Source organism: Columba livia, chromosome 4 (genome assembly GCF_036013475.1).
Source record: "Columba livia isolate bColLiv1 breed racing homer chromosome 4, bColLiv1.pat.W.v2, whole genome shotgun sequence".
Taxonomy (NCBI): Eukaryota; Metazoa; Chordata; class Aves; order Columbiformes; family Columbidae; genus Columba; species Columba livia.
The window spans coordinates 57,314,961-57,321,872 of record NC_088605.1 but is presented as its reverse complement, the minus strand read 5'-3'; the positions used below and the strand labels follow the sequence as shown (position 1 = coordinate 57,321,872).

At 41.1% G+C, this 6,912-nt stretch overlaps 1 protein-coding gene across 4 annotated transcripts in view; it reads right to left on the bottom strand.

Annotated features, from left to right (window-relative positions):
* Window positions 1–282: 282 nt before the first annotated feature.
* The window catches only part of TTC29 (tetratricopeptide repeat domain 29), a 290,318-nt gene continuing 283,688 nt past the window's right edge, over window positions 283–6,912 (bottom strand). For all 4 annotated transcript variants that reach the window (XM_065061915.1, XM_021284035.2, XM_065061916.1 and 1 more), the window contains one exon: window positions 283–6,876. The gene's annotated coding sequence lies outside the window, so the exon portion shown is untranslated. The remainder of the gene's footprint in view (window positions 6,877–6,912) is intronic.

The following is a 6,912-nucleotide window of genomic DNA, read 5'->3' as shown; positions in this document are numbered from 1 at the left end:
CCATCCCACAGCTCAGTGAAGATTAAACAGCTAGCTTTCAATTAAAGGCATACTCACACCTTTTTCTCTTCTAAATGAAATGAGCGCCCACTTGACCAACAGCCACTCTAAACTTTTATTTTCTAATTTTAAAAAATAAAGCTTAAATCTTTAGAAAGAGAAGTTTATCTCCAAAGATTAAACTTCCGGCGATGTGCTTTACCATCATAGCTGCTGGGCTCCTTCATGCTCAGCATCACTCCAGCACTTTGCCTGTGTCAAAAGAAAACTCACACATGGAAATATTCATTAACATGTTTATTTGTTTATCTTCAAAGACAGCACATACGTTTCTATCTACTTGTAGGTACAAGTGTGGCAAATACAGAGATACTATGAAGTTATGCTGTCAAACAAGGCACAGTTTTGAAAAAAATAAATTGTCCTCATTCTCTTCTTTGTAGGAGCTGTCTTCAGAAATATGAGACTGAATCTCAGGACAAGGTCTGTGATGTACACCACTTCTGAAGGCTGATGAGTTCTCACCTTGTGTAACAGCTGAATTTCACATAACTACTTAAGACTTCAACCTATGTCTTGCATTTTTACATGTATATTCTTGTTTCTTCCAGTTACGCTTTACTTTTTCCTAGCAGGAAACTAAACTGTGGCTTTAGTAATACCTATAATTAATATTATTTATTCCATCTCTTTCCAGGTATTTACATATAGTGTATTTCTTAAGTCTATATTTGGATGGCCTATTTAGAAATGAATGGATTCCTTCCAGAATGGCAATGACCCTTCTGTGACTCAAACATTAATTTTCTAAATGGCTTCACAGGTAAATGGTGAAATACCTTAACATAATTATAATTAACAAGATATACCCTATTAATGGTCAGAAAACATGCTTTTAATAATTATGAACAGAATCTTTTCTGAGGTACAACCTTCCCCTCTGCTATGAATCCTTAGTCAATACCATCTGATACCTCCACAGTGACACCTATGAAAATCCTATTAAAAAAGCACTCTTAATTGCCAGTCTCACATACCTTAGGCACCCACAAGATGTAGATTTTAGAGACATCAATTTTACATTTCAGAACTATTCAGAGATTCAACCGCTATAATATGTTTGACAAGTCTTTGTTTCGAAACAGACAGCTGGCATTATAGGCTAAATGGATTTACCTGCTTTCTTAACTTCATTCAAGTCAACTATGCCTACAACTTCTCAGAGCATGGAAAAACTTGCAACTGCGATTCATACTCTCCCATGAGCCCTCCTTTGTGATTGCAAAGTCTTAAGGGTCAGGGGATGGGAGGCTTCCTCAAAAAACTTGGTGGAAGGATTGCAATGACAATGAACAAGGCAGAGTAGAGAATGATTCTGTTCCATATGAGGAGCTCTTTAAAGAAATTAGAGCACCTCTCACATAAAAAGACAAAGGACAATAGTTCCATTATAGTAATTTGAGCTGTGATCTCAGCAAATCTTACAAACAAGACTAAGGAAAGCGATGTTAGAAGAAGCATTGGTAACTCTGGTGGTAATTACAGAGACATGGTGGGACAGCTCACATGACTGGAATGTGGTCATGGATGGCTGTGTCCTTCTCAGGAAAGACAGGCCAGCCAGGCGAGGTGGTAGAGTTGCTCTTTACATGAGAGAGCAACTACAATGTATTGAATACTGTCCAGGTATGGATGAGGAGCGAGTTGAGAGTCTATGGGTGAGAATTAAGGCGCAGGCTGGCAGGGGTGACACTGTTGTGGGCGTCTATTATAGGCCACCAGATCAGGTTTGAGGAAGTAGATGAGGCCCTTCTACAGGCCTCAGAGTCACAGGCCCTGGTTGTCATGGGGGATTTTAACTTCCCTGATGTTTGCTGGAAGGACCATTCAGCCAGCCAGCCACAGTCCACGAGGTTCCTCCAGTGCATTGATGATAACTTTCTGATGCAAACGGTGGAGGAGCCAACTAGGAGAGGAACACTGCTGGACCTCATCCTCACTAACAAGGAGGGTCTGGTTGAAGCAGTAAAGGTTGAGGGCTGCCTTGGCTGCAGCAACCATGAAATGGTGGAGTTCAGGATCTCCTGTGGCAGTAACAGAATAGCAAGCAGAATTGCAACCCTGCACTTCAGCAGGGCAAACTTGGCCTTTTCAAACAATTGCTAGGGGAAATCCCATGGGCAAGGCTGCTTGAAGGTAAAGGGGCCCAAGATGGTTAGCTTTCAGGGACTGCTTCTACCAAGCTCAAGATCAGAGCATCCTGACACGTAGGAAGTCAAGGAAGGGAGCCAGGAGACCTGCGTGGTTAAACACGGAACTGCCGAGTAAGCTCAAGTGGAAGAGGAGAGTTTATAGATCATGGAAGGAGGGGCTGGCCACTTGGGAAGAATATAAGGCCGTTGTCAGTGGATATAGGGAGGCAACTAGGAAAGCTTAGGCCTCCTTAGAATTAAACCTGGTGAGAGGGGTCAAGGACAACAGAAAGAGCCTTTTCAAATACGGGGCAGATAAAACTAGCACCAGAGGCAATGTAGGCCCACTGATGCATGGGGTGGGTGCCTTGGTGATAGAAGATACAGAGAAGGCAGAGTTACTGAATGCCTTCTTTGTCTCTGTCTACTCTGCTGGAGGCTGTCCTGAGGAGCCCTGTACCCCTGAGGTCCCAGAGGAAGTCAGGACAATGGAGGAGTTTGCCTTGGTTGATGAGGACTGGGTTAGGGAGCAATTAAGCAATCTGGACATCCATAAATCCATGGATCCAGATGGGATGCACCCACAGGTGTTGAGGGAGCTGGCTGAGGTCATTGCTGGACCACTCTCCATCATCTTTGCCAAGTCTTGGGAAACAGGAGAGGTGCCTGAGGGCTGGAGGAAAGCAAATGTCGCTCCAGTCTTCAAAAAGGGCAAGAAGGAGGACCTGGGTAACTGTAGACCGGTCAGCCTCACCTCTATCCCTGGGAAAGTGATGGAACAACTTATCCTTGGTGCCATCTCAATGCATATCAAGGATAAAAGGGTGATTAGGGACAGTCAACATGGCTTCACCAAGGGGAAGTCGTGCTTGATCAACCTCATAGCCTTTTATGAGGACATAACCAGGTGGGTAGATGATGGTAGAGCAGTAGATGCAGTCTATCTTGATTTCAGTAAAGCATCTGACACAGTCTCCCACAGCATCCTTACAGCTAAACTGAGGAAGTGTGGTCTGAATGATCAGGTAGTGAGGAAGACTGTGAACTGGCTGAAGGAAAGAAGCCAGAGATTCGTGGTCAATGAGGCAGAGTCCAGTTGGAGTGCTAGTGGGCAGTATCTAGTGGAGTGCTCAAGAGTTGGTACTGAGACCAGTATTATTCAATATATTAATCAATGATTTGGATGAGGGAATAGAGTGCACTGTCAGCAAGTTTGCTGATGACACCAAGCTGGAAGGAGTGGCTCACACGCCAGAAGGCTGTGCTGCCATCCAGCGAGACCTGGAAACGCTGGAGAGCTGGGTGGGGAAAAATTGCATGAAATATAACAAGGGAAAGTGTAGAGTATTGCATCTGGGTAGGAACAATCCCAGGTTCCAGTATAAGTTGGGGAATGACCTATTAGAGAGCAGCATAGGGGAAAGGGACCTGGGGGTCCTGGTGGACAGCAGGATGACCATGAGCCAGCACTGTGCCCTTGTGGCCAGGAAGGCCAATGGCATCCTGGGGTGTATTAGAAGCGGGGTGGTTAGTAGATCGAGAGAGGTCCTCCTTCCCCTCTACTCTGCCCTGGTAATACCACACCTGGAATATTGTGTCCAGTTCTGGGCCCCTCATTCAAGAAGGACAGGGAACTGCTGGAGAGGGTCCAGCGTAGGGCAACAAAGATGATTAAGGGAGTGGAGCATCTCCCTTATGAGGAAAGGCTGAGGGAGCTGGGTCTCTTTAGTTTGGAGGAGACTGAGAGGTGACCTCATTAATGTTTATAAATATATAAAGGGTGAGTGTCACGAGGATGGAGCCAGGCTCTTCTTGGTGACAACCAATGGTAAGACAAGAGATAATGGGTACAAACTGGAACACAAGAGGTTCCACTTAAATTTGAGAAGAAACTAGAACAGGCTGCCCATGGGGGTTATGGAGTGTCCTTCTCTGGAGACATTCAAAACCTGCCTGGACACATTCCTGTGTAACCTCATCTAAGTGTTCCTGCTCTGGCAGTGGGATTGCACTAGATGATCTTTTGTGGTCCCTTCCAATCCCTAACATTCTGTGATTCTGTGATTCAGTAAATGGTGATTTTTCTTCTAAAGCAATACCGAATTGATACTGCAGCCAAGTACCAGGGAGCACTGTGCTTTTGGCTGGATGATGGGAGGCATTACAATGAGGTCTGGTCATCACCCATGAAGCTGACTCCTTCCAAGAGCAGTTTATTCCAGGTTCCTGTCTGAAGTATAATGTATGGAACAACATTCTGCTCAACCTCCTTGCCCCATTAATTTGAAAGGAAAAGCAGAGCCTTTGTTTTCTCACTGAAAACGTTTGCAAGGAACAGAACAATGCCTGCATCCTGTCAGAGAGGTAGTTACTCATCAGACAAATTATTACTGGGATCAGAAGCAGCTACATTTAGCTCAATAAAAATAATTTTCTCCCAGAGCTTCCTGACTCTAAGGAACACAACTTTCACTTCCATTATTATAGGATGATAGTAGTCCCCTTATTTTTATTAAAAGCTTTACGGCTTAAAAGTATAGTTTAAAAGTATGGGAGTGCTAATACTCTAGAGGATTAACTTGTGACCATTTTTTCACAAGCATACAAAAGTTATCACTTAGTAATGAGTGCAGATTGGCAAAAAATAGTGATGATCATGGATGCTATTTAATATAACCACATAATAACTTCTGGGACATGTTCACTTGCCACAGAAACATATGTGAGGCTCAAAATACTTAAGAATTTAGAAACTTGTCCTTGAAAAACTGATAATCATATTTACTGGAATGTCTGATAGGTTTATTTTTTATATATATTTCTTTACTATGAAAGATAAATTCAAATATTTTCTTTTGACAGTATTCTGATAAAACAAATTAGTAATATCTAAAAATAGCAAGGTCTTACAAAGCAGTCCTGCTATCCTTATCAAGATTAGATGAGTTTGCAGATTAATGGGATTTTCAGATGTTATTTGCAAAGTTGTGCTATTTTAACTATGTTTTTCATATTTCATATTAATAATATTAAAATATCAGGGGTAGACTGGACACTGTTATTGTTTATACTTAATTCATGGTCCTGTTTCCCTTCCTTGTTTTCATAAACTGTTTACCTCTTTTTAACACTCCGTAAAGAGATTTGCATGCTTGTATGTGTGCATAATTGTAGGTAGGAAGATTGTTATATAACTTTTCAGCTTTGTAAAAACATTCTAAATGAACATTGTTGTAATAAGTTTGGTGTTCAGACAATAAAGACCTCTAAGTAAAAGAATAAAATTATAGAGGTATTTGTGTTTACATTGCATGCACACAGCATCTTCATCAAAAATGGTCAAATAAGAGCTAGTTAATGATACACTTTTACCATGTCTTAACAGGGAGAAATCCTGTTGTCACATGTCAACCAGTTACTCAAACTGCAATGCTGAAGAAAACCAGTGAATTGAATTATTATTATGGCAAAAGAAATTGCTTGTTCAAAGACTGTCACAAAAACTGATGACGGGTCTAATGGACCTTACTTCAAACTCTGAATTTGCAAATCTCCGCTTAAAGAAAGGAATGGTTGATTACTGGGATTCATCGAGCTTTGTTTATGTAGTTTGAAAGAACATGTTTTCTAATGTGTGAAATGATAAAAAGGTTCCAAATCCTGCTTCTACATATATTCTGCAAAGTAATAACTGCCATCTTCTGTTCTTTAACTCTTCTTCAGGCCGGCAGTGATGGTAGCTGGAAAATGCCTTCTGAGGACTGTGACGGCCACACAAGTCACTCCAAAATCAGTGCTTTACATTATTTATCACAAAGAATCTAAGCAGAATTTTAGTTTATCTGATTGTGTGAATGAACACAGACTTTGCTAAAAGGGGAATTCTGGGTTCAGTTTTGAAAATGTGACATACAGGTATTCTACCAGATGCACTTTTATTGTTAGATATAGTTGTTTCAGCTGTGCCTATAGATTGATGTTGCACTTGGGACAGTCAATGGCATTTCAAATGCCTTGATTGTACAGGCTTGCAACAGTTTCATGAGCGTGTTCAACCAGATTTTAAACAAAATTAGTTTTGTTTTGGGCCCAACCTGTGTTATAGATTAGATCAAAATTGCACCATAGTGTGCCCTGCAGGCTGGATCTATTCTATCCAAGTTACAGTTGAACCACAACTGTTAAGCACAGGTACTAAAATCACCGATAGCCCTACAAATAAGGCATCAAGCTTGTAGTTTATTTTTTTCTGAAAGGGACAATAATCTGGGATTTAAAGAAAACTCTCCAGACACATTTAGAGCCTGATCTTACAAGGTATAGAGCATCTTGGATTCCCATTCAGTAGGCATAAAGGATGTTTAATACCTGAATAGGAGGATCTCAACACTTTGGAAGACAATAAGCATCAGGGGCACAAAGTGCAGACTTTCTATTCTATATTACTCTTTTGTATTTATTTCAATGACACCAGCTATTTTTTATAAAAATGTGTAATACACTTCGAAGTCACACTTCAGTCATAAAAGAACTTAAAGTTCTCCGATATTTATACTGCAACACTGTGCTCCCATTTAAATGACAAAATTCCTACCGAAACTGCTAATTTGTTGCATGACTCTTCAAAGATCTTCCTGTACTCATTATACATCTGTCAGCTTCTCTGTCAGTAAGCAGGCATTCTCTATAATGAAAAACAGCAAATAACCAATAGTAAATG